General features: G+C 46.9%; 1 long non-coding RNA gene across 1 annotated transcript in view; it reads left to right on the plus strand.

Moving 5' to 3' along the window:
• LOC122453826 overlaps positions 1-26,922 on the plus strand; it is a 48,482-nt gene that overhangs the window by 20,705 nt on the left and 855 nt on the right. The window contains exons 2-3 of the long non-coding RNA XR_006273190.1: positions 9,487-9,541; positions 26,584-26,641. This is a non-coding gene — a long non-coding RNA (uncharacterized LOC122453826). The remainder of the gene's footprint in view (positions 1-9,486; positions 9,542-26,583; positions 26,642-26,922) is intronic.

Below are 26,922 nucleotides of genomic sequence, written 5' to 3' on the forward strand. Positions count from 1 at the left end.
TGTACCGTGAATTCGTCTGTCCTCTGGCCGCTGGGGCCTGAGAGAAGGTGGACACGCACACTCTCTCCTCTTGGGTTGTCCTCACAGCCCTCTGAGGTCTGCAGAGCAACTACGCACAGGCTCATTTTTCTCCCTAGAGGAGGAAAGTGAGGCCAATGAACTGCGTAGAAGAGATTTGCTGAGACCATTGAGCTCGGTCCAGGGGCTTGTTTTCCTTATCCTGAGCTCAAGCATCCTTTCCACCATCTGATAGGCTTTCCTGTGCTGGTCCCTCCGTTATTAGAACACCTGGATATTCTTAGCTAACAATGGGTGACAGAAATAAACTCTCTGCAGTTTCCCCGCATTTCCGCACAGACCCGCTGCAGGTGGCAGAGGCCTTGCTCTGAACACACCGCATGAAAAGGCATTTCAGAGGAGCTCCGGCACTAATGGCATGAATCATCGAGGGCTGGCAGGGAGTGGCCCTGCGGGGGCTGGAGGCTACTTCAGGGAAACTGGGGACCCTCATGATGGGAGGTCAAGGTTGTCATCCCAGTCTAGTTGGGGGCTGACTGCTCCAGAGAGCAGTGCTTGTGCTCAGTCTTCATGGATCTCCCCGTCTGCCACCCTCCCCTACAGAGTCTGGCCTGCAGCTTTATTCCGGGGCCAAGATCCGGCCTCATCCCAGGCCAAGGTGGGGGAGGGGTGGTGTCTGCCTGTGAGGCCGGCCTGGAATTCTCCACGTATTTACTGAGCCAAGGAGGACAATCAAAAATAGATCCTGGAAGAAAGAAGAGGTCAGAGGCCAAGAGAGACTGCTTCCTGTGTCAGGCTGGGAGGTTGTGGAACTGGGGTCCAGGGGGACGGGGCTCAAGGGGGAGAGTCAGAATGCTCTGTGCCTGGCAGAGGGGAGACGACAGTCACTGTTGGGTGAAGTAATTATTTTAGGTTAAGTCAACCTTTAGAAAACAATCTGCAGCGTGGAAGAAACAGTGTGTCCATTTAGTAACTTGTACAGATTGACGGTTCTCAGAAGCTGGACTCGGAGGTGCGGGCAGCTCTGTTTATCTGGCGGGTGACCTTGATCACATGGTCTCTTGCTGGGGAGGTGACAGAGGCCACTGAAGCCCTGTTCCAGGCCACCCCCACCCACTAAGTGCCCATCCGGACTGCTGGACTCTCTGAGCCCTGGGGGTCCTGGGGCTCTGTGGTTTTGTCAGCCCTCAGGGATGCCCTCTTGGATGATGGCACCGCGTCCGGTAGCTCTCAACATTCCTCGCCTTCTAATTTTCATGTCACGCCATCCCTTGGAATCCTGCCACTGGAAGAGGGATTTTTCTGGCTGTTCACTCCAGCTTCCTCCTTCTCCCCTTCCTTCCTTCCGTGTAAAATGACACGATTGGGCTGGATCAGCTCCAAATCCTTGCTGCTCTAACTGGCCCATGGGTTTAATGAAGGCACCATCGACATACCCAGGCAGCGGTCCCTCTCCAAAACCACTGAGGGAGATGTGTGGGTACTCCACGTGCGGTGTCCACACAGCTTTGCTCCCGAAGCAGAACTGAGAGGGCTTTCTGGACAAAGCTAGAGGACACAGGAGCCAGATGGGGAGCAGGACTGCAGGCCGGTTTTCAAGGACCATTGTGCCTTGGAGGGAGGAGGGCCTGCCCCTGGCACTCAGGGCTTTGGCAAAGTGGATTTGTCATCCCATTCCCTCAGGCTGACAAGCAACTCATTGTTCTCAGAAAACAGCTGCATCTGGGGAGTTTCAGCTTTTGGGTGTGACAGCACAGGGAAGCTCTTCCTAGCATCAGGCCAGAGGCTCTCCCCTCACCAGGATTGGGGGAAGTCTCCTGGCAGGGCCTTGGTTTTCCAGGCCATTGCAGCAAATCTGGTGCTTCAAACAACACAGTTTACATACAGTTCTGTAGGTCAGGAGACCGACATGGGTCGGGTTCCTTTGTGGAGGCTCCAGAGGAGCCTCTGTTTTCCTGGCCATGCCGTGAGCAGAACTCAGTTCCCTGGGGTCGTACGACTGAATGTCCACTTCCCGGCCGGCTGTCAGCTGGGGGCTGTCCTTAGCAATTCGAGGCTTCTCTCTGGTTCTTACGCCTGAACCACTGCATCTCAGAGCCAGTGTCAGGCCTTCTCCTCCTGCCATCTCCCTGACCTCTCTCCCCTTGTCCACAGCTGGGAATGGTTCTTCACCTTTAAGGACAGACGTGATTAGATTGGGCTCAGCAGGATAACACAGGTGACTCTCCTCACCTCAAAGCTTTAACTTAATCACACTGGCAGAGTCCCTTTCGCCATGTGAGGTAGCACTCATAGGTTCTGGAGATTAGGGCGTGGACATCTGTAGGTGTGTGCTAGGTCGCTTCAGCCATGTCCGACTCTTAGCGAACTCATGGGCTGTAGTCCGCCAGTCTCCCCTGTCCATGGGATTCTCCAGGCAAGAATACTGAAGTGGGTTGCCATGCCCTCCTTCAGGGGATCTTCCCAACCCAGGGACTGAAACCACGACTCATATCTCTTGCATTGCATTGGTGAGGGGCCCACATTCTGCCTCCCACAGTCAAGGTGAGGCAATATAATTTGCTGACCCTCTGCTAGAAGTCACCTGCGATGGTAGACCTTTTGCAGATGACTCACATCTCCTGTGCAAGTTGAGAGGTACAGAGGCGTGTGAGCTACAGTGAGCCAGGGCCAGCTGGCATTGGCCAAAGTAAGACTTGAATGCATGTGTCCCAGGCACTTTGTGGTCAAGCCATCAGATTCACTGCATAATTAAAGCTCACTCGCCTTTGTGAAATGCAGTTATGTAGGCTTGCTCATAAAGTGGTTTTTTACAGGATCTAACTGTTAGAACCCACTCAGCCTGCTCGTCCTGTTCTAGCCTTGCCAGGTGTAGTCGGGACCCCTCTGGACTTTGCCAGCATCCCCCTCTCACCAGTGTGGTTGGGTCCCTTTCAGCCTCTGACCTGCAGGCTGGATCTACGAAGGCACGTTGACCCACCCTGAACTCCTCCTCTGTGTTCACACTTGCCTTTCTGCCTGCAGTGCCAGCCCTCCCCGTCAGGGGCTGAGCAACCCCCTCTCTGCTCAGAGTGCGGCAGAGTTGCAGGAAATGCAGAGTCTCAGGCCCCACCCCAGACCTATAGAAGTCAAATCTGCTCTTTAAAAGTTTTTTTTATTTACAATACTGTGTTAGTTTCAGCTGCACAGCTTCAGGTTATTTCCTATTATAGTTTGTTACAAGATATTGAACGTAGTTCCCTGTGCTACAGTAAAAAATCAGTGAATCCTGTGGTTTATTTATTTTATATATAGGGTGTATATCTGTGCAAATCTGCTTTTTTTTTCCAGTCCCGGGGATCACAGGCACTTTAAAGTTTGAGCAGCACTGGATGAGGGCCTGCTGGGGGGCTTCTCTTCCAGGAAGCCCTTCCTAATTGCCCCAGACCCAGCTAAATGAGTTCTTTCCTAGCTCCCACTGTGCCCCGTTTGCCCGTCACTCGTAAGAAGGTCATATAACTGGATGTTAACAGGGACTTTTCCCCTGAGACACAGAAGTTTCAGCAGAGGCCTCAAAGTCAGAGAAGCCCCGTCACCAAGTCAGGTGCCAAGACCCCACGCAGGTCAAGCTAGGAGAAGGTGAAACTTTCTCTGTCAGCTTCAGCCCTTCCCCACTTCCAGCCTCTGAAGGACAAGTCAGAGGGTTTCTCTGGAGAGAGAGGGTTGGCTGGAGGCTGGGTCTGCACATTCCTGTTGCCCTTCCATTGGGGAGGGGGAACAGCAGCCTCTCCTCACCTCCAGGTGAGCCAGAAGGACTTCAAGGGGAGCATGCCCTGTACCTGTAAGTGTCTGGGGAAATGTAAGGATGGGTCGGAGAAGTGGGGGCCAATGCAACCCTGTCCCCAAAGGCAGTGAGACAAAGGTGTGTGGTTTCCATGGACCTGATGAGACTCATGAGCTGGGGAGACTTCCTGGAGTCTGCTTGAAAGGGACCCTACCCATGAGTGTTTTATAGTTTTCTATGTATAGGTCTTTTGTTTCTTTAGGTAGATATACTCCTAAGTATTTTATTCTTTTTGTTGCAATGGTGAATGGTATTGTTTCCTTAATTTCCCTTTCTGTTTTCTCATTGTTAGTGTATAGGAATGCAAGGGATTTCTCTGTATTAATTTTATATCCTGCAACTTTACTATATTTGTTGATTAGCTCTAGTAATTTTCTGGTTGAGTCTTTAGGGTTTTCTATGTAGAGGATCATTTCATCTGCAAACAGCAAGAGTTTCACTTCTTTCCTATCTGGATTTCCGTTTATTCTTTTTTGCTCTGATTGCTGTGGCCAAAAACTTCCAAAACTGTGTTGCAATATAGTTGGTGAGAGTGGGCACCTTGTCTTGTTCCTGATTAGGGGAAAATCTTTCAATTTTCACCATTCGAGGATAATGTTGCTGTGGGTTGTCATATATAGGGCTTATATGTTGAGCATACACACGATGGAAACCAGATCTAAGAAGACATGTGTACCCCATGTTCATCGCAGCACTGTTTATAATGCCAGGACATGGAAGCAACCTAGATGCCATCAGCAGACGAATGGATAAGGAAAGCTGTGGTTACATATTACTATGGAATATTACTCAGCCATTAAAAGAATTTCATTTTATTAGTTCTAATGAGAGGATGAAAACTGGAAGCCCATTTATACAGAGTGAAGTAAGCCAGAAAAGATAAAGACCAATACAGTATACTAACGCATATTAGGAATTTAAAAAAAGATCAGTAACGATAACCTATATGCAAAAAAAACAGAAAAAAGAGACAACAGTGTACAGAACAGACTTTTACACTCTGTGGGAAAGGCGAGTGGATTTTCTGAGAGACAGCATGAAACAAGTATACTATGTCAAGGGGAAACTGATCACCAGCCCAGGGTTGGATGCATGAGGACAAGCTGCCAGGCTGGTTGCCACTGGGAAAGACCCAAAGGGATGGGAGGGGGAGGGAGGGGGGAGGGGGGATCGGGATGGGGAACACATATAAATCCATGGCTGATTCATGTCAATGTATGGCAAAAACCACTACAATATTGTAAAGTAATTAGCCTCCAACTAATAAAAATAAATGGAAAAAAAAAAAAAGAAAGGGACCCTACCCAAGAGAGCTGCCTGGGGAGGGCTGACAAAGAGAACCAGTGGAGAGAGATGGACCGCTGGAAAACCAGAGGCTGAGGGCTACTGCAAGCCCTTCCCCCACACACACACCCTAACCTCAGTGTGAAAACTACCAGAATTAGCAAATACAAATACAGGGTGGCCATTAAAATTTGAATTTCAGGTAAACAATGAATGGGTTCTTCGTGCGTTTTCAGTGTCACATGTAATATCTCAAATAGAGATACACTTTAAAAAAGGTATTTATTGTTTATCCGCGCTTCAAATTTAATTAGGCATTTTGTATTTTATCTGGCAACCCTGAGTCAGAAGCTTTGCGGCAGAAATCCTTGTGGGTTTTCCAAGAAGTCCACAGAAGTGGCCCACGTGGTAGTTAGCTATTGGACCCCAATGTCAGATCACTACTGAAGCAATCAAATAAGATTCCTGTTGCTCCTTCATCCTTGTTCCTTACCCCTCCCCGTCCACATTTCTCATCCATTACCCTGGCTGATGAGTGGGAGATGGAAGACGGGAGGGAGAGTCCCTGGAGATAACTCCCAGCCTCTCCCTTCTACCACCACAGAACTAGTGGACAGAGACACTTGGAGTGAAATTGAGCATTTGGATTATTACCTGGATCAGACTTCCAGTCAGTGTTCCTGTGTCTTAAAGGGACCTAGAGACGCTGCCTGCCTGAGACATCACGCGGGGAAGGGGAGGGAAGGGGACCCGGAGCCACATTGAATGACAGTGACTGGAAGACGAGTCTCCCTGAGGCTGTGCCCTGCTGGGGTGCCGGCTCTAAATGGATTTCTCGTCCGCATCCATCTCTCTCACTTGTGTCCTCTTATTCACCTGCATCCCAGTGCCTGGTGTATGTAGAAGATCTTCAGTAAATGAGTGTCGAATGTCAAAAATGCAGTGAATTGACCCATTTTTTCACCCATAGAAGCTATGCAGAGTTTTCCTGGGGTTGTATTCTCCTTCCCAAAGGTTCTTTGGCTGTGCTGAGCCTTCTTGTTACAAAACACGGCAGGTGCGCTGATGGAGGTGAGCTCTGGATCTGAATCATCTCTGAGAACGTTTCCAATCATGTATGCTCTCAGCCAGGGCTTCCCAGGTGGAGCTAGGGGTAAAAAGCCTGCCTGCCAATGCAGGTGACAGAAGAGACATGAGTTTAATCCCTGGGTGGGGAAGATCCCCTGGAGGAGGGCGTGGCCACCCATTCTGGTATTCCTGCCTGGAGAATCCCATGGACAGAGGAGTCTGGCAGGCTATAATCCATGGGGTCACAAACAGTTAGACATGACTGAAACGACTTCGCACACATGCACATATACTCTCATCCGGGGCAGAACCATGGTTTAGGGAATCTGAGGCTTATATAAACTAGAACCCTTTCTGAGAAGAGAATATCAAATGGTGAAGTCAAAATTAGGCATAAACATAAACATTAATTTTGGGGAAATCAAAACATGACAAATTTTTTAAAAAATTAAAATGTTATTTATTACATTTTATTTATTAAAAAGTAATGGATACTGAAAAAAATCACAAAATTCAGGAAAATAACAATATTTGTAGTGTTTTACTGAAGGACAAATTGCTATAATACACTATATATAATCTTCATTTTTTTTGCTAGATTATTTTTCAATGTCCTTTTAGGTGAAACTTGCTCAGTTGTGTCCAACTCTCTGCATAGTCCATGGGGATTTTCTAGACAAGAAAACTGGAGTGGGTTGCCATTTCCTTCTTCAGGGAATCTTCCCAACCCAGGGATTGAACTGGGGTCTCCCACATTGCAGGTGGATTCTTGACCGGCTGAGCAATGTACTTTTAGTAGCAGCCTGTTATGAGTCTGTTGATGTCAATATTTTGTGGTCAAATCACCAAGAATGCAAATCTTTGAAAAGTATATTCATATGATTCATTTTTCTTCATTAAATTGGGGATTATTCAAATCATTTTTTATGCTCAAAACATATCTCTTCCTCTTAATGAAGTACTGCTTCTGACCTCATCTGATTCTTATAAACTTGTCTTGTCATTTTCATGATTTATATATGCTTAGTTGTGATTTTTTATGACTCCTTCCCTTAATTTCATGCTTTTATCAAGTAGACTCTTTTAGCTTCTGTTGTGATAGAACAAGAGAGTGTTTGACATTTTGAAGCTTCTTCCAGTCAGTTTTTGTCTGAGGCTCCCACTAAAATTTTTTTCTAAATACATTTGATCTTTGCATAATCAAGAAATCTGAGGGAATTCCCTGGCTGTTCAGTGTTTAAGACAGCACTTTCACTGCCAAGGGCGTGGGTTCGGTCCTTGGTTCGGAAACTAAGATCCCACAAGTCATTTAGTATGGCCAATCAATAAATCAATAAAAAGGATAATAAAATAAAGAAAATTTAAAATAAAATAAAACGGATAGTACAATAATAAGTTAAAAGGATAGATTTTTAAAAAATTTTTTACAGAATTCTGAAAAAAATATACAAAATTAATCAGAAATAAAGGTTTACTCAAGAACAATTCAAAAGCACTTAAGATAATTTGAACTGAAAAACAAATTTTAAAGAAGCACTTAAAACTTGCTGAAATTTATGTTGAGGTAATACTGCCTAATCAATTACTCTTCTATATAGACCGATCTGTTGGTGAGTATGTGTAGGGGTTTGGTTACCATGAAATATTCTTTTCCTTTTTTTTTTTTTCTGTATCTGTGGTAACTTGGTGCACAGTTTCATCGTCAACTACCAGAGCTCATCATGACAGAAACATCACTCTCAGGATGATCTGCTCAAAGGAAAGCTTTGGAAAGCATTATGTGTGAAGCGCAATCTCCTTTCTTTACTGAGAAGAGTGGGAAAGCTGTATTAAATGGAAAGCATAGACTTCAGACCAAGGCTTGGTGTGAATTGGGATAATGGAGTTGGAAAGCAGTATATATTGAAAACCTTAAAAATATTTATATGCCTCTCAAACACACTTTGCTTTGACTTTGGGGTGTTACTCTTAAGAAAATACTACTCCTGAAAGTGAACAAAAAATTATGCCCCAAATGTTAACAATATATACCTAACAAAAACATATTTGGAATAACTTGCTCTAATAATAAATGACTGATTATCTAAATCATGAAACATCAATTTGATGAGTATTATTACTATTGAAGTTTGTAGAAGCTTTGTTATATGGTGGAAAATAGTTCTTATATAATGTTAAGCCAAAAAAGAAGCAAGTTATAAAATTATGTATACATTCTCATTTCAGGTGGACTTTAATAATACCTATGCTCTGAAAAACCTTGGAATATACACTATTTTATATTGTAGAAAATACAGTTTAAAATGTATACTCTATAAATATATACACTATACATATTGTGAACATCTTCCATGTTAATAAATATAGACCAATGATATCACTTTTCATAGCCCATCTACAGATGAATGGATAAAGAACATGTGGTACATATATACAATGGAATTACTTAGCCATAGAAAGGGATGAAATTGGGTCATTTGTAGAGACATGAATGGACCTAGAATCTGTCATACACAGTGAAGTAAGCCAGAAGAAGAAAAACAAATATTGTGTATTAACACATACAGGTGGTACCTAAAAAAACGGTGCAGAGGAACCTATTCGCAGAGCAGGAATAGAGATGCCAGTGAGGAGAACGGACTTGCAGACGCGGGGCGGAGGAAAAGGGGCGGGCGGGATTCACACACACACACACACACAGCCGCGTGTGGAACAGGGAACTAGTGGGAACCTGCTCTGAGGCACAGGAAGCCGAGCTCCGAGCTCTGTGACGGCCCAGATAGAGCGGCCGGGGAGGGGGAGGGAGGTCCGCGAGGGAGGGGTGGATGGATCCACATCTCTGATTCGCTTCCTGGTACAGCAGGGACTCACACAACGTGCTAAAGCACCTATAACCCAATTCGAAAAAATGTCTGGATTGTTTCCAGGCGTTTCTTATGTTAAGTATATTTGCAGTGAATAATAACGCACATTAATCTTTAGCCAGTTCTCTGTTTCCTCAGAATAAATTCCTAGAAGCAGAATTGTTGGGTCAAAGGCATTTTTAGGGCTTTCGAAACTTATTGCTAAATGATCTTCCAAAGAGACTGTAGAACTCTCCCAACCAGTGGATGCGTATGTGCCCTTTCCCTGGAGCCTCTGCAACACTGACTCATTAATCTGCTTTCAAGTTGAGAAAATAGCTTAGGAAAATACGCCTGCAACAGATTTGAAACTTTTAATAGTTTTTATTACCCAATCCCAGGTTGTTGTAATAATGTTGATAGAACTAACATTTATTATGCAATTTCTAGGTCCCAGACACTGCGCAATGTGGGTTAACTCATCATCCTTAAGGTCTTCTAGGAGGTACGTACCATTGTTAACCCATTTCACAGGTGAGGAAATTGAGGAACAGAGATGCTAAACAACTTGCTTGAGGTAACACAGCCCAAGGTAATGAAAGGAGCTAAAATTTGGACCAGGCCATGATCTATATCCACTTGCACAATTTCTCTCTTGAAAATCCCTACTGAAATGTCCTTAAGCACCTGGCAGGGGTGGGGTGGGGCGGGGGACTCTTTAGTTCAGGACTCACCCCAGCACTGGAAATTTCTCTGATCCACTTGGGAGGATGGGTTCCCATTTAGGCAGAGGTCTCCAAGGCAACCACTTAGAAAATGCCAAGGATCTACACCTTAGAGCGAGGTAGACCCACTCTACTGAACCTGCTGAGAGGCCATAAAGCTGGTCTGCCAGTTCTAGTCCACTGGTCAACCCAGGCTGAAGAGTCACAAGGAAATGGTTCCTTTGGAGGCAGCTGAGGAGTGTGCCCTGTGCACCCCCCTGAGTAAGGTGACCAGTGCCTCCTGGTTTGGCTGGGGCTGTCCCAGTTCTGGCATACTGGAAATTCTGCAGCCCCGGGCAGATAAGGACAATCGGGTACCAGATTCTTGGGAGAGGGTTCTGGCACTTTTATTTCCCCTCCAGACAAGGGCAAAAGGCTTTGAGGTTCCACTCTGGAGCCGCAGTCCTGGGCCAGAGGGAGGTTCAGTGAATCAGACACCCGGAGGACTCGACCAGAGCTCCCAGGCCCTCTGTCTGTGGAATCTGACCTCAGGTGGTCTGAAACCTGGTGAAGGAGTCTGGGGTTGGGATGGAGCTGGAAGAGAGAAGCAGCAGATGACACAGACCCCCTCCCCTCGCCACAGCAGCTTCTAAGCCTGAAGTAGGCCTCAGCCTGCAGCAGCAGGCCAGCACAGAGCTTAAATCTAATGGTTTTGAGTTTGATTATGACACTGGTCGGTACATTTTAGTTACTGAAATGAGACATGAAAAGGCCCTGAAACACAATGGGAGGTTCAGGAGATGGTCCCCGGGGAGGCGAAGATGATTGCGAAGGGCAGCCTGCTTTATAGTTGCACACTGCTGAGTCCAGCCCTTTCAATAGTGGGGTTACCTGCAGCGGCCGTGGAGGGGCTCCCTAGGGCCCCGCTCCCCTCGGTCAGCGGTGGAGCCGCAGCAGCTGCCTAAGGGACAGGGGTGGGGCTGAGAGCCCAGGGCCCCCTCACTGCCTCCGGTTCATCAGGCTGTGGCTGGACTATTCCTCACCCCAGAGTCCCTCCTCCAGTGGAGCATCCCGTTTCCTCAAAGTGCTAGGGCCACCCCCGCCCCTCTCCTGAGCTGCTACAGTGATAAATGATGGCTTGCTACAGACCCAAGAGCCTTTACTAGGTCCTTCTAGTGCATTGTCTTCTTTCGTGCTTGTATGTCGCCTGTGAGGTGTTAGAATCATCATTTGTCAGAGGCTCAGAGAACTTAAGGAACTAGCCCAGTTATTAATTAGCAGAGGTGACTCAAAACCAGCTCCATGTTCACATCCAAAGCGCATGCCCAGTTCACGGGTCTGTGGGGCCTCTTAGCTATCTGGGCCAGACCTCTTTCCGCCGGGGGCCCTGGTGAGCTTGCTGGTTCCACCTGTTGTTGTTGATTAGTCACTAAGTCGTGTCTGACTCTTTGCAACCCATGGATTGCAGCCCGCCAGCCTCGTCTGTCCATGGGATTTCCCAGGAAAGAATACTAGAGTGGGTAGCCTTTCCCTTCTCCAGGGGATCTTCCCGAACCAGGGATCGAACCTGTGTCTCCTGCATTGCAGGCAGATTAGTTACTGCTGAGCCAGCAGGGAAGCCCTGCTGGTTCCACTAGTCCCACTTGAAACTTAGAATATGCTTCTGCTCGGAAACAATAGGACAGAGGGTTGTTTCAACTCCACTGTGGTTATTTCTTGGTTAAGTCAGCCTTTGTGACCTGGCCTGGGCTTCTCACCACATCAGATCACATGATTTCCTGGGAAGAAAACACATTCTGCGTCCTAAATAGCAAATTCCAAACACACTGTTAGAACACAGTTTATTTGTGAGTTAGGGAACGTCTGCATGAATTCCGCATGACAAGAAAAATAAGCTGGGTTCTTAAATTTGACTGTTTGGGTTGTTGGTTTAAAACAGCCTAGAAGCCACCGGGCTGTCTCATGTTGTCCTTCTGCAAGGGCGGCGTCTAGTTGAATCACGAAATCTTACAAGAGTCTGTGACTGTGGTCATAAGGAAACGTCAGTGGCGCAGTGGGTAAAGGCTAGCTTAGGATCAGGGGATGTGGGTCTGACCCTGCCCATGCCCTTGCTAGTTGTATGGTGTTGGATGAGTCACTTGACCTCACCAGGCAACTGCTTTTCCATCTGTAAAATAAGGGGTTACATGAGAGGGTCCCCAAGCGCCCTTCCTGTTCTCAGTTTAAGGAAACAAACAGCCTCAGGTGCAGAATTACAAATGAGGGGTCGGCTCAGAAATCGCCTTTCTTTCTTTTGTTTCCTTTGTAATTTTTCTCTTGGGAGGGGCCTTTTAGCTGCAGCAGAAGAGAAAAAGGGAGAGTGAGGTTCTTTTGTGCTAAATGGGGCATTGAAGGATGGATAAGCAGAAAGATGTGTGATGGGTCTTTTTCTCACATGAGGTATTTGACAAATAGATCAGCAGACCCTGGCATCCAAGTGACAACCTGCATTGAAGAGGGTGGAACTTGGCTGTGCGACCCTTCCAGCTGTGAGAGCTTGAAAGGGAAGCTCTGGGGGAATGTCTCTCATTTTCCCCTGGAAGCTGGGAGACAGCTCAGCTCAGCACTGCCAACCGTGTGATGCGGGCGCTTGTAAATGAAGCCTTTTTCCTTGGATGTCTTTCAGGCTGCAGTCTCCCCTCTGGCACCTCCACCCCCTTGGAACAAAGCCTAGTGTAAGTCTGGGTGCAACTCAGACCAGCCTGGGAAAGAATTTGCTCAATAGTGGCAGGGAGGCCTTGATATGTCTTCAATGGCTTCAAAAAAAAAAAAAAGCTAGAATTTGGTTTGTCTGTTTGTTTTTACCCTATCTCTTTCAACAACAACAAAAAAATGGCTTATATCAGGGACACAGCAAACTGCTCCTGGGAAGAACAAAAATAAGAACATAAGTAGAAATACAGGCACAAGGAAAATAGCAATAGAAAATCAAAATAAGAGACTTCCCTGGTGGACCAGTGGCTAAGACTCCATGCTGCCAGTGTAGGGGGCCTGGGTTCAATCCCTGGTCAGGGAACTAGATCCCACAAGCTGCAATTAAGAGTTCACATGCCACAGCTAAAGATCCCGCCTGCCACAACGAGGACTGAAGATCCCGCAGGTCACAACTAAGACCTGGCACAACTAAATAAATAAATGAGAGGAAAAAAAAAAAGAAAACCAAGATTTTCTTGGGCCCACTCCAGCTGGGCCAGCAGACTGAACACAGAGCCTCAGTCACTGGGTGGGCAGAAACAGGGGAGCCTGGGCAGGTGGGTGTATGGGGTCACACATGGCTATCGCTTATGTGAGTTCTGCAACAATATAGGTTTTTACGGAAGGAACATAAACAGGGATCCTAAACTCCAGAAGAATGGGCGTTTATTCCTCTTGCTCTAATTTAAGGTACAAATTCTGCCTATGATTCCTGCTGCCAACCTGAGCTCTCTCAGACTGGGTGGGCCCCCACCTGTGGGTGCGGAAGCATCCTTAGCAACAGCAGAAGGAAGCAGCTCAGGGGTGGCCAGGCAGGCAGAAGCACAAAGAGAAGCTTCTGTTAATATGAATCTATCAGGCACATCCTCCTTTTAAAGTCTCTGGTCAGGGGCAAAGGCCAACCATGGGAGAACTAGGAGAGATTCAGGAAGCTGTGGCCTGTGACCAGGCACGCAGCTTGTCAGCAGCCAGAGGCCCAAGAAAGAGCTCCTGAATAACCCGGGCTCCATCGGCCAGGTGACAATGTGGGTCCCAATCATTACAAGCAGAGCTGGCTTCGTGGGCACGTGATGTGTGCAGGCACATGGGGTCCCAGGCTCAGAACAGCCCTGCCACACTCTCAAAGTTCTTTATAACTGTGAACAGGGGCCCTGCATTTTCACTTTGCACTGAGCTCCACACTCTTAGCAGCCAGTCCTGGGAATGAGAAGGGCCAGCAGGGGGAGGTGCCTTATGCCTCCTCCCTGCCCCGAGGCCCTGGTGGCCCGGGAAGAATTCAGTCCAGTTGGTCCTGTGTCTTCCTGCCCCTAGAGCTGCCTTTAGGCCCTCCAGCTCCCTGCTGCAGGCCTTCCGTACGTCAGAAATCCCACATGGGTCTCACTGGGCTTCCCTGGTGGTTCAGTTGGTAAAGAATCCGCCTGCAATGTGGGAGACCTGGGTTTGATCCCTGGGTTGGGAAGATCCCCTGGAAAAGGGATAGGCTACCCGCTCCAGTCTTCGTGCCTGGAGAAACCCCATGGACAGAGGAGCCTGGTGGGCTACAGCCCATGGCGGTCACAAAGAGTCACGACTGAGCGACTAGGCAGAACACAGCATGTAGGTCTCACTGGGCTAAAATCAGAGTCTTCTAGAGGCTCTGAAGGGAGAATTTGCATCTTTGCCTTTTCCAGCTTGAGAGATCAGCCATATACACCTGGGTTTCCAGCCCCTTCCTTCACCTGCAAAGTTGGGGTGGCGGGAGCCCTTCTCACAGCCCTCCCTCTTCCACTTTTAAGGACCACTAGGATGCAGAGCACATCATGAGAAACGCTGGGCTGGAGGAAGCACAAGCTGGAATCAAGATTGCCGGGAGAAATATCAATACCCTCAGATATGCAGATGACACCACCCTTATGGCAGAAAGCGAAGAGGAACTAAAGAGCCTCTTGATGAAAGTGAAAGAGGAGAGGGGAAAAGTTGGCTTAAAGCTCAGCATTCAGAAAATGAAGATCATGACATCTGGTCCCATCACTTCATGGCAAATAGATGGGGAGACAGTGGAAACAGTGTCAGACTTTATTTTTTTGGCCTCCAAAATCACTGCAGATGACGACTGCAGCCATGAAATTAAAAGACGCTTACTCCTTGGAAGGAAAGTTATGACCAACCTAGACAGCATATTAAAAAGCAGAGACATTACTCTGCCAACAAAGGTCCGTCTAGTCAAGGCTATGGTTTTTCCAGTGGTCATGCATGGATGTGAGAGTTGGACTGTGAAGAAAGCTGAGCGCCGAAAAATTGATGCTTTTGAAATGTGGTGTTGGAGAAGACTCTTGAGAGTCCCTTGGACTGCAAGGAGATCCAACCAGTCCATCCTAAAGGAGATCAGTCCTGGGTGTTCATTGGAAGGACTGATGCTGAAGCTGAAACTCCAGTACTTTGGCCACCTCATGCGAAGAGTTGACTCATCGGAAAAGACCCTGATGCAGGGAGGGGTTGGGGGCAGGAGGAGAAGGGTACGACAGAGGATGAGATGGCTGAATGGCATCACCGACTTGATGGACATGGGTTTGGGTAGACTCTGGGAGTTGGTGATGGACAGGGAGGCCTGGCGTGCTGCGATTCATGGGGTCTCAAAGAGTCGGACGCGACTGAGCTACTGAACTGAACTGAACTGAACTGAGGATTATGTCCAGCTCTCCTGCATAACCTCCCTACTTAAGATCAGCTGATTAGAGACCGTAACTCCCCTTTGTCTAGCCTAACAGGTTAGCACTGCTGGGGATTGGGACATAGACATCTTTGGCAGTGGTGGGGGGCTGGGGATGTTACTGTTCTGCGACGTGACTGTATCTTTATCCTTCTTTCTTCAACCTGAGGCCCCAGTTCATCTTGTCCCTTGGCATGTTTTTGCTCAGGGCTTTTTTTTTTTTCCTTCGTAAATCTCCTTCATATGAACCTTAAGGAGAAACTGATGCAAAATGGAAGGAGAGGAATGGAGGGAACATATACAGAGTACCATATAAAATAGATAAACAACAAGGACCTACTGCATAGCACAGAAACTATACTCAGTGTCTGGTAATAATCTATATTGGGAAAGAATATGAAAAAGAATATATATATTAATATATATATACACATATGTATGCAAATCGCTTAGCTTAAACTAGAAACTAACACAACATGGTGAATCAACTGTGCTTAAATAACAATTAAAAAAAAAAAATTGGGGAAGGAGGGGAAGGCAGAGGTAAACATTTTGATAGCCTCTCAATTTATGATTTTATATTTTCATACTCCCTTTACCACCTCCATTTCTCTTCAGCACTACTGTTTCTGACATATTCTGAGGTCAACAAAATTTTAAAGTTAAAAAAATTAGTTATGAGAAGGTAATAGGAATTACAGCCATTGAGCAGGCCAAAGAACCAAGGCCCTAGAAAAAGCCTTTGAGAAAGAGAATATAAGAAAGATCCTTGAGTAATTGCATTTCTTTTTTTCTTTGATGTGACACTTTTTTAAATTGAGGTATAGTTGATTTACAACGTTCTGTTAATTTCAGGTATACAGAAGGTGAGTCAGTTATGTGTGTGTGTGTGCTCAGCTGTGTCTGACTCTTTCCAAACCCACAGACTGTAGCCTGCCAGGCTCCTCTGCCCATGGGATTTTCCAGGCAAGGACACAGGAGTGGGTTGCCATTTCCTACTCTAGGGTACTTTTCTGACCCAGGGATCAAACACATGTCTCCTGTGTCTCCTCCACTGGCAGGTGGATTCTTTGCCACTGTACAACCTGGGACGACCCATTAATGTATTCTTTTTTAAAAATTTTAATTTTACTGGCGTATAGTTGATTTACAATGTTGTGGTAGTTTCAGGTATATAGTACAGTGATGCAGTTATACATATACATATTTTTATTCTTTTTCATATTCTTTTCTCATATAGGGTATCAAAGAAAATTGGGTAGAGTTCCCTGTATTATACAGTGGGTCCTGGTTGGTTGTCTATCTTAGGTAAAGAACTGTGTGTATGTTCATCTCAAGCTCCTGATTTATCCCTCCCCTCCACGTTTCCTTTTTAGCAACCATAAGTTTGTTTTCAATATCTATAAGTCTGTTTGTTTGGCAAACAAGCTCATTTGTTTCATCTTTTTAAAAAATTAGATTCCACATGAGTAATGCCATATGATATTTGTCATATATATTCTTTTTCAGGTTCTTATCCCATATAGGTTATTACAAAATATTGAGTATAGTTTCCTGTGCTATGCAGTAGGTCCTTGTGAATATCTGCATTTCTGTCTTTCACTTCTGTTTGTGAACTCTATGGTCTGGACTAAATGAATTACCCAAGACTCTTAAAGTTCCCGGGAAAGTCTCCATTCCATTCCTACCTCCAAGGTCAGGACCTCCCTTCTTTGAGGGGGTGAGTGTAAATTTGCCCCTGTATATTCCTCACACTGCCTTCTCCCCCCGCTGGGTTTTGAGCATTGCAAACAAGAACTTTGAGCAGATTGCTCAAAGAGGATCCTGGCTTGGAAACTGTTGCCAGCTGGTCTCGTACCCATATCTTTTCAGTAAATTTCTCTCAAGCATATGTACACACACAAATACGCCTTCTGTTGAAGGCAATGAAATCATCGTTCACCACGGAGACTGGAGGAGAATGTGCTGAACCATGAAATTGAAGTAATGCTTTTGGGTCTGGGTAGTTTTTCCTGGAGTAAAGGTTCTTATTAATATCGCTGTTTTGTTCATGGATGCACCCTGGCATCTAGGACCTGGATGCTCCATCCACACTGGGACAGGCCTGACTGCGGGGACCACATGTCTTAACTCTGGACTATCACTCAGAGCTCCTGCCTGTCAGGCCGCCCAGTCCCTCAGCTGCAGGGCAGTGACTTCTGACTCCCATCCTCTCCTCTTGACCTAAGACCCAGGGAAAGGCTTTGCCAGTTGGAGGTCAACCTGCAAGAACCGGGGGCAAGCCAGGTCACAGGGGAGTGCTGCCAGGGCTGGGAGTCAGTGAGGGAGAACCCCTCGTCTGGTGGAAGGTGACACGCAAAGAGCCGCCTCCAGATCAGCGTGGTGGGTGTTCTCGGAGAGCCTGCTCTAGGTGCTCGAGACACCCTGGGGCAGCCGGGAAGGCCTCCAGAGGAGAGGTTCTTCAGTGGAAACTTGAAGAATCAGCAGGAGATGGCCAGGAGCAAGGTGATTTGTGCCAAGGGACAAGGGTTCAAATCCCATCACTGCCCCCGTGTGACACTCTAGCACTCTTGGTTTCTCCGTCTGTGGAAGTGTGATAACCTCCATACTTTAGGCTCCTAGAATCCCCAGCAGTGGAGTCGAAGGACCTGGTTCCTGGCTTTCAGTCCTAGGAACCCCTATTCCAAGCGTAGGGGGCACATCCATCCTGGCTTCCCTCTGCCCTCATTCCCTTCCTATTGCTTCATCTGCTCCAAACCTTCTGCCTGCCTGGGGTCTGCTCATCAGATCTTGCCTGTGTTGAATCCCATGGGTCTCAATGGACTCCCGCCCAGCATGACCCCCAACCAGCAGCACAGGCTGGTCTCTATCACCGGGACCACGATCTTAGCAGCTCAGAGTGACCCCGCCCAGTGTCCTGCATGGCCTGTCTGTGGCTGCAAAGCCAGGCCCCTGCCCAGGCTGGGTCTGAGGGACCGGGCGGAGAAGGAGACTGCAGGAGGGCACGTTCAAGCAGCATCCCCTGAGGAACCCTCCGGCTGCCGGCTTCCCCTCTTGGAGGAGGTCATCCACACGCCATCCCCACCTTCCCTCGTCCCTATGTTTCACTCAGGGCTCTGGAAGGAGGATTCATGAGCTCATGTCTCAGAAATGCTTTGAAGATGAGAAGCCCTGAGCATTTCCCCACAGCCCTCAATTTAACTTTCCCAGAACTCTCTCTGGGTTGTCAAGACTTTGTAGCTATTTTTATAAACAGTGATCGCTGGCTGCTTCCATTTTCACCGTGGCTGCCCTCCTACGGCAGGCTGGGCAAGGGGCTGGGTCTCCCCTATTGCCCCTCTTCTCTGCCTCAGACCCACCCTTCCCATCCGCTGTGTGCTCCCAGGGTCCCCCATCTCCTTGGTGCCCAGCCACTGATCTACTCCAGGGAGTCCCAGCTTCTCCAGTACGGTACCCAGTGCCCTCCAGCGCTGGCAGCGGCTCACCCGTCAGCCACACCCCTGCCTGGTGTCCAACCCTGGACTCAGAAGCCCCAGGCTCGGTCTCACCTCCAGGCCAGGACGGAAGCTGGGTCGTAGGAAACGGACACCGAGCCTGCTGGCGGGCCTGCCCAGCATGTGACTGGTCAATGGGCATTGTTTTGAATCGAATATTTAAATCATACAAAAAGTGTACGGGGAGACAAATATATGATACCGCTTACATGTGGAATTTTTAAAAAAAGATACAAATGAGCTTTTATCCAAAATGGGTAAAGACTCACAGACACAGAAAACAAATTTACGGTTACCAAAGCAGAAAAAGGGGCAGGGGGAGGGATAAGTTAGGAGACTGGGGTTAACATACACATACTGCTATGTATAAAATGGATAGATAAGGACCTACTGTATAGCATAGGGAAGTATATTCAGTATCTTGCAATAAACTATAAGGGAAAAGAATCTCAAAAAGAACAGATATATGTGTATATATATATCAACTATGAAAGTGAATGTGTTAGTACCCAGTCATGTCCCACTCTGTGACCCCATGGACTACAGCCCACCAGGCCCCTCTGTCCATGGAAATCTACAGTCAAGAATACTGGAGTGGGTTGCCATTTCCTTCTCCAGGGCATCGTCCTGACCCAGGGATTGGATCCAGGTCTTCGTGTTGCAGGCACAGTCTTTACAATCTGGCAAACCAGGGAAGCCCAATTTACCTTTATGTCTATGGACCTCTTTTATTTCTTTCTCCTATGATCTCTCCCAGAGAAAACCACTATCTTAAATCTGGTGTCTGGTATTTCTAGGAAAGTCTTTACACTTTGGTTACATGTGTATTATTAATATGTAATATTGATATGTAATTAATATTAATATGTAATATTAACAATACGTAGTACTATTTTGTGTCTTAGACTTTACATAAACACTAACTTGTGGTGAAAGAAATCGAAAGTGAAAGTCGCTCAGTCGTGTCCAGCTCTTTGTGACCCCATGGACTATACAGTCCATGGAATTCTCCAGGTCAGAATACTGGAGTGGTAGCCTTTCCCTTCTTCAGGGGATCTTTCCCACCCAGGAATCTAACCGGGGTCTCCTGCATTGCAGGCTGATTCATTACCAGCTGAGTTACCAGGGAAGCCCAGTTGGTGGTACATATCCTCATCAGATCTACCTACTGGCATTTTAGTCACTTATTCAACACACTAACCCCGGCTTCCTTGATGATCCCAGTAAAATCTTTTTGTCATAATGACAAGACACAGAGTGGTTGATAGAGTGCCCTAGGCTGCAGGAAGGAGCATTTTATCACTGAACAATGATCATTTTATATGGACATTTGATTATATGATTTATATGATCATATGATTATATGATTATATATTTATAAATGATAAATGATACCATTTTATCAAGTTCTTTAGAACTGCTGGTGCATGCTGGTAACAGAGTTGACTGACTTTTAGTGGTGTCTTAGCCCGGGCTGCTGTAACAGAATACCACAGGTTGGGGGGCTTAAGTAAAGACATTTACCGCTCATCGCGCTGGAGGCTGGAAGTCCAAGGTCGAGGTGCCGTCAGATTCAGTTCCTTTTTCTGGCTTGCGGATGACTGCGCAGTGAGGGAGAGACAGGGTGAGGGAAACAAGCTCTCTGCCACCTCTTCTCAGGAGGACACTCATCCCATTTGGGTTTCCCACCCTTGCGACCTCATCAAAACCTAATCACCCAAAGGCCCCACCTCCAAGTGCCATCACATTGGCGATTAGGGCTTCAACTTAGGAATCTAGTGGGGAGGGACACAATTCAGTCCATAGCAAATGGTTTCACTATTTGTTTCTAAATCCTTTACAGACAACGCACCCCTCACTGCCTGCAGCAGGTTGGCAGGGTGGGGGCAGAGTTCAATGCCTCACTGTGGCATCCAGGGATGTCCTGGGAAAGAAAGCATCGGTGTGAGCGACTCTGTGAGGGAGAGAGGGTACAACCAGGGTGAGTTGGGGGCTAAGGATGGCAGTGCCCCCCACCCTGAGTGTGTATGACAGGTTTTTGGTTTTGGCCATGTTGCATGGCATGTGGGATCTTAGTTCGCCAACTAGGGATTGAACCAGGACCCCGTCGATGGAAGCACCAGGTCCTAACTGGACCACCAGGAAAGTCCGTGTGTGCATCTTGTGACGGGAGGACTGGTCAGATTAAAAGACACTCAGAACGAAAGACATTCGGGAAGCACATGTACCAGATGCAATGTGTGGGCCTTGTTTAAACCTTAATTCAAACAAGCCCAATGGTAAAATAGTCAACTCCAGAACTGGGAGAATATGACTATGGATTGGGTGGTACATGACCACTAGGAACTTTCTCTCGTTTTGTTAGGCATGTTGGACTTCCCAGGTGGATCAGTGGTAAAGAATCTGCCTGCTAGTGCAGGAGACTCGGGTTTGATCCCTGGGTCGGGAAGATCCCTTGGAGAAGGAAATGGCAACTGCTCCAGTAATCTTGCCTGGGAAATCCTGTGGACAGGGGAGCCTGGCAGACTAATGTCCATGGGGTTGCAAAGAGTCAGACACGACTGAGTGACTGAACACATTAACATGTGAACTTGGGTAGGAGCCGTTTAAATACACTTGTTATGTAAGAAAACATCCTTATTCTTCAGAGATATATACTGAACTCATTTAAGCAACATCAGCAGGGCTGGGATTTTCTTTCCCACAAAAACAAAAATAGATGAAACAAGTACGGCAGAACTGCAATCTTTGTCAAACCTAAGTGATGGTTATTTGGGTGTTTACCGTACTGGTTATCTGAGTCAAGATCGAGCCAGGAGGCGAGAACCACTTGAATATTTAAAGCAGTGGGATTTTGAGGCTGAGTATTGGTCACACAGGCGATGGAAGCCTGAGGAAGCCGACAGAGAACCAAAATCAGTGTGGACAGGGACCAGCTTGGGCTAGAGAGTGACACAGGAAGGTGGTGTCTCTGGGCCCAGAGGCGGGGATCCCTCAGCAAAGCAGAAAATCAGCAGGCCTCTTCAGGGGCGGTGGAGCTATGGTGGGGACAGGACCTGAGGTAGAAAGGGAAAAAGAAAGACCCTCCCTCCTACCTGTCACCCTGCTGCCCAAGCTGCAATCACAATGAAGCCATTGGGGTGACCCTCTGGGACACAGGGCAGAATGAGGTGGGCAAGTAGGATGGCTCTGGGGGCAGACTGGGCCTGCATGGAATTCCCTTACATTCCACATGTTTTTCATGCAAAAAGAGAAGGAAAAGAGACCTGCCCTCTAAGCATTGCTTTACACAGCGACCTCTCCTGCCTCCAGAGAGCATGGATGGCAGGACTCCTGGGGCAGAAGAGCCATGAGCTCCATTTTATGGCAGCTGCTGTTGGAATCAAGACTGCCAAAGATCAACAACCTCAGATATGCAGATGATACCATTTTACTGGCAGAAAGTGAAGAGGAAGTAAAGAGCCTATTGATGAAGATGAAAGAGGACAGTGAAAAAGCTGGCTTAAAACTCAACATTCAAAAAAAGAAGATCATGGCATCCGGTCCTATCACTTCATAGCAAATAGATGGGGAAAAATGTGGAAACTGTCAGATTTCATTTTCTTGAGCTCTAAAATCAATGTAGATGCTGACAGCAGCCATGAAATTAAAAGACACTTGTTCCTTGAAAGCTATGACAAGTCTAGACAGTGTATTAAAAAGCAGAGGCACCATTTTGCCAACAAAGGTCCATATAGTTAAAGATATGGTTTTTCCAGTAGTCATCTATGGATGTGAGAGTTGGGCCATAAAGAAGCCTGAGGGCCGAAGAATTGACGCTTTCGAACTGCGGTGTTGGAGAAGACTCTTCAGAGTTCCTTGGACATCAAGGAGAGCAGACCAGTCAATCCTAAAGGAAATCAACCCTGAATATCCATTGGAAGGACTGATGATGAAGCTGAAGTTCCAAAACTTTGGCCACCTGATGTGAAGAGCCGACTCATTGGAAAAGACCCTGATGCTGGGAAAGATTGAGGGCAAGAGGAGAAGGAGGCGACAGAGGATGAGAGAGTTGGATGGCATCACTGACTCAATGGACGTGAGTCTGAGAAGACTTGGGGAGAGAGTGAAGAACAGAGAAGACTTGCATGCTGCAGTTCATGGGGTTGCAAAGAGTCAGACATGACTTAGCGACCGGACAACAACTGTTCCTCGGACGATGCTCTCCTGGCAAATGAAGCAGGAACCCCTGTGTCAGCGTAGGCTGTTGATGAAGACCCAGAAGGAATTGGCCTCTGTCACTGCAGGGAACCGTAGACGTGTTTCCTGCGCTTTGAGAGGCCATGGAGATTTGGTCTGGGGCCTCAAGTGGTTCTGCAGATGACCAACCCCCAATCCATTTCTCATCTTTCTACTAATGGAACTTTAATTCTGTTCCTGATGACAATGTGCCCAGCTAAAAAATTCACCTCCCCCAGATCTCTCAGAGTTAGTGGTGACCATGTGGTCAAATTCTGGTCAACATGATGGAAGTGGAAGTCCTGAGGAAGGCTGATCCTTCCAGAATAAAAAGGCATCTCTCCTTCTCTCACTTGCTTCTTCCTGTGTGAAATATGGATGCTATGGCTGGTGCTGGGGTAGCAGTCTTGTGACCATGAGGACTAAAGTTAAATGCTGGAGCAAGGAGTTGCTTTGAGCAACTGCACCAACCCTAGACTTTCTAGCCCTGGGCTTCTTGCTACGTGATTAGTATATACCCCTTACTTATTTAAGTCACTGTTTTTTGGATTTTCTGTGATCTGCGGTTAAAGAGATATCTCGACTGAAAATGAAGAAATTGGCTTTTACTCAACAGAAGGAAAAGAAGGAAGTAAAGAAATTGGCTCCCTAGGTAGAGACTAGCATTACCTTTATGAACAGTGCTAAGCACACAGCAGGTGCTCAAGAAATATAAGCCAATAAATGGGTGAATTGATAGGGCAAGTGCATGACCACCTGAGCAGTGAATCTGAAGAGTCTAAAGGCTTCTGGTAGTGAGTCCATCTCTTCCACTGCCTGAAAGGAAACCAGCTGCAAACATTGCCATAATATTATGGAATTATCTGGTGATAAGTGAATACTTCCTGAACATCCAGGGGAAAATACAAATAGCATGTATAGGAGGAAAAGATACAAGTTTGCTTATACCCAACAGATAACAGAACTGTGAGGGGACAGGTGTGGCACACATAATCTAAGGAGACCCCTGTGAATCACAGCCTGTGATTCACCCACCCACCCATTCACTGGGTGTGGGCAGAACCTGGGGCTTGCCTCTGACCAATAGGATATGGCAATGGTGACAGGCTGTCACTCCTTTGATAAATTACATTCTATGGCACGGGGATTAATGCCGACTCTGAGGAAGGAAGCTGCCATGTGGTGAGGGGGTCACTTGGCAAGGAAGTGGGGGCAACCTTGAGGAGCCTAGAGGAATGCTTTCAGCCAGCCAGCATGAAAACAAGGACCTGAGTCCTACAACTAAGGAGCTGAGCTCTGCCAGCAACCAGAATGAGTCTGTGAGACCCTGAGGCCAGCTGACAGCCTGGGCCGAGGCTCTGAGGCTAGCCTCAGTCAAGGCTCCAGATAAGAAGACACTCCTGCCTGCTCCTTGAACACAGCCTGCCAGTCCCTGAGTAGCAGGTCCAGTGAGATGCCCCCCGAAACCTCCGATAAGAACTGTGTGCTGTTTGAAGCCACCGTTGGTGGAAATTCCTCAGGCTTCTCAGATGGCGCTAGTGGTAAGGAGCCTGCCTGTACACACAGTAATTAAAGCAAAGTAGGATGGAGAATGGCCTTCTGTGAGAGAGCGGACGGGGACTGCCCTGGTGGTCCCGTGGTTACGAACCTGTCTTCTAATGCAGGGGGATGCAGGTTCAAACCGTGGTTAGGGAACTAAACCAGCTCGCTGCAACTAAGGCAGCCTGAGAGCCTCAACAAAGGGTCTGCATAGCCAAAAAAAAAGAAAGATAGGAGGCTGCACAGTGTTCTTGGGAGTCAGCCTGGGGAGGGCAGATCTGGGCAGAGCATCCATTTGTTCATTCACGGACTTGTCAGCTGCTTATTAAGGGCCACTGCCACATGCCAGGCATAGCTCACAGCACGAAGTTTTTGCCTCTTATACCCCATTTCTTCATCACCACGCGGCTGCAGCAGTATATCCACTCTAGACAAGGTTGCTGAGTCCCCACAGTGATTTGGCCTAGGGCCAGACACTTCACATCACTGACTCATCAGTCATCACAATGACCCTGGAGGTAGGTATTAATCACCGTACACATTTAAAAGACTAACATCACACAGTGGAAGAGCTGGGATTCTAAGAAATTAAGTCAGCTCTGCCTGGTCCAAGTTGGCTTAGAATTTGGTGTCAGGAAAAATCAGGTCATCTGAGCTCACAGGGCTTCTTCCTCCTCCTCCTCTCAGAAGCACATTCTTAAAAGAGGTAAAGTATTAGGCATGAAAAATTACAATCTAGGAGACACTTTTGTCCATTTAAAAATGAAATAAATATCCAGTGTGCCTTTTTCACTTTTTCCTTGTCAGCATCTTCTTCCTTTCCATGAATACATGATTAGAATGTTCCTTCCAATGCTTTCTAAATTTGAATCTGGTATCAACACTCCTTTTGACTGCATCCTGCCGTGCCGCTGTGAGGGTTCAGTGAAATGATGCAGACAGAGCATTGGGCCTCTTTTTCTGCACAAAGCTTTGTATTTGTCTCTCTTCACTTCACATCTGTGTCACCCAGAGACCTGACAGGAAAAGCATTCACTCTGATGGTTCAGACGAAGAGCCGCTTAGTGAAGGACAGCTTACAGAGATGTGGGCAAGTCTAAGGGAACCAGCGAAGGATGCCCAGGCACCCAGGAGCTGCCCAGAGCAGGAAGCTCTTACTACTATCAGTGCCAAAAGGACAAGGGGAGAAGATGGTGGTGACGGAGCCCAGAGAGGGTGCAGATGTAGATGAGGGCTGCCCCCCGGGAGATCGCTTGTCTAGAGGCACCAAGGCAAGAGAGGGTGGAGAAGACGCATCCTACCTTTTCTCCTAACCACCTTCCACCTCCTGCTGCCATCTCCCACTGGCGTCTCCAACTTGTGGCCAGAAGCAAAGGGACTTGGGATGAAGTCTTGCGCTGGGGTCGATATCCTGGGGTGCAGAGCAGTGCAGAAAGTGATTCTTGAAGGACAAATGGAGAATCAGTGCACTATATTATGAGAATTATCCCACATTATCAGAGAGCTCTTGAAGACTTGAGTGTTCTTAAAGCATAGTTGATTTACAATGCCATGTTAGTTTCAGGTGTAGAGTGAAGTTATTCAGTTATATATATATACACATACATATATATATATATATATTCTTTTTCATACTCTTTTTCCATTATGGTTTATCACAGGATATTGAATATAGTTCCCTGTGTTATACAGTAGGACCTTGTTGTTTATTTTATATATAGTAGTTTGCATCAGCTAATCCCAAACTCCTGGTTTATCCATCCTCCATTCCCTTTCCCCTTTGGTAATCATAAGCTTGTTTTCTATGTCTGTGAGTCTGTTGAAAGTGAAAGTGAAGTCGCTCAGTCGTGTCCAACTCTTTGCAACCCCATGGACTGTAGCCTACCAGGCTCCTCCGTCCATGGGATTTTCCAGGCAAGAATACTGGAGTGGGTTGCCATTTCCTTCTGTGAGGCTGTTGTTGTTTTGTAAATATGTTCAAGTCATATTTAAGATTGCACATATAAGTGATATCATATTATTTGTCTCTGACTTATTTCATTTAGTGTGGTAATATCTAGGTGCATTCATGTTGCTGCAGATGGCGCTATTTCACTCTTGTTTACAACTGATTAGTGTTCCACTGTGGGTATGTACCACTTCTTTATGCATTTCTCTGTTGGACTTTTAGGTTGCTTCCATGGAAGACAGTGTTCTCAATGGCTAGGAGTTATTTCATCATTTGGTAGGTGTATTACTTGTTTTTATTATTTAGTAGTAGCAGCATTGGTAGCAGCAGCAGCAGCAGTAACATTAACCAATACTTAGACTGGTCTCTGTTCAATTACAACAATGGACATCTTTGCCCATAACTATTTTTCTACACTTGCCACGTTAAGGCAACCCACTCCAGTGCTCTTGCCGGGAAAATCCCATGGACAGAGGAGCCTGGTGGGCTGCAGTCCATGGGGTCGCTAAGAGTCGGACACGACTGAGCAACTTCACTTTCACTTTTCACTTTCATGCATTG

This window comes from Cervus canadensis, chromosome 15 (assembly GCF_019320065.1).
Source record: "Cervus canadensis isolate Bull #8, Minnesota chromosome 15, ASM1932006v1, whole genome shotgun sequence".
NCBI lineage: Eukaryota > Metazoa > Chordata > Mammalia > Artiodactyla > Cervidae > Cervus > Cervus canadensis.